Genomic DNA, 1,712 nt, shown 5'->3' on the forward strand with positions numbered 1-1,712 from the left:
AAGAGGCCTGGGCAAGACACTGACTATGAATCTTCAGATCAGGTTTCTGTTTCTTCTGATTCCTCTTCTGAACATGAATATTCTCTTCCCCCCCCTATGAGGATTCTGATGCTGAAGAATCTATACCATCAGCATCTCCTCCTGAGGACTGTTCCTTTGGGGAAACCTTGCACACCATGAGGGAGCATTTCCACTGGGAGAGCCAAGATTTTTCAGAATCTAAAAAGAGGCTCAGGGATTTTCTATTACTACCTCAGCACAGGCCTCTAGCCATTCCACCTGTGTTAGACATTGTAGGATGATGTGTTTTCGGAGTCTAGTCTGACCCCTGACTCCTTACCCCCAGCACCTGTTAAGCCTGACAGATATTACAGGGTTCCTGACTCTCTCAAATTTATTTTTAAAAACCCTGCTGCTGACCCAGAAACTATATCACAGGGTCCAAAGGGGGTTAAGGCTTCCACTGCAAAATACCCAACCCCCTCTGACAGAGATTCAAGGGCACTGGATAGATGGGGAAAAAAGGTTTACACCTCTGCAACTTTGGCTATAAGGGCCTTAAACTGTCAATTTCATATGCTTAAGTATCAGCAACATGTCATGGGATTGCTTAAACAGAAAATGTTGTTAAATTCTGAATGTGCAGAAAACAAGGAAATGCAGGATTTATTGTATGCAGCAGAACAAGTTGGAAAACATACTTTGCAATGTGGTTTTGATTCTTTGGAGGCCTCCTGCAGGGCCTCAGTTATGGGTTCTGTAATTAGAAGGCATGCTTGGTGGTTAAAGGAACAAAATCTGCCTGATCATGTAAATAATTGCACCTTTACAGCATGATACTTTGTTTGGTGTTAAGGCAGAAGAGGTGTTAAAGAAAATGGAGGACAAAGCTAAATCTATGCAAACTGTCAAAAGATTTTTACAGGTATAGCCACCTAGGTTTAGTAGACACTGGCCTACAAAAAATTGGTCCTTTTCTGTGTCAGACAGACCTCAAAGGGGCAGACTAAGACTCCCTAGGGGCAGATCCCAGGCGCAAGGTCCGTATAGGCCCAAGCAATGGGGCGCTTCTACCTCCAAAGCTGGAGAAGATAGATCACAAACATACAGAAAACAGTCCCAATGACACCCCCCCTACCAGCACCAAGCACTTATCTTCTGGCAGCACCCTTAGGGGGCAAATTAGCACTTTTTGCTCAAAATTGGCACATCATAACCCAGGACAAGTGGATTCTAAACATAGTGTCACAAGGCTACAAGTTCCACTTCCATACTCTACCAAAAGCAAACGGCTGGCCAGATCTGCCATAAAATCAATGGGCAGAGGCACAAAAACAAGTCTCATCCCTCATGGACATGGGGGCCATTCAACAAGTACCAGAGCAAGAGCAGGGACAAGGATTTTACTCAAGACTGTTCCTGGTACCGAGAAAGGACAAGGCCAGGAGACCAATACTGGACCTATCTATTTTGAACACTTTCCTAGATATTCCAAAATTCAAAATGTTGACTTTGCAGCAGCTTCTGTCCATTCTGGGCAAGAATGCTTGGCTTGTGACTTTAGACCTAAAAGAGGCATACCTGCATGTTCCAATCAGACAATCATGCAGAAGATACCTAAGATTCACGGTTGGTTCAATGCATTACCAATTCTCTGCACTGCCCTTTGGCTTATCTACTGTGCCCAGGGTCTTTACAAAGTGCCTGGTACT

The sequence above is a fragment of the Protopterus annectens genome, chromosome 2.part2 (genome assembly GCF_019279795.1).
Source record: "Protopterus annectens isolate FY-2018-M chromosome 2.part2, PAN1.0, whole genome shotgun sequence".
NCBI lineage: Eukaryota > Metazoa > Chordata > Ceratodontiformes > Protopteridae > Protopterus > Protopterus annectens.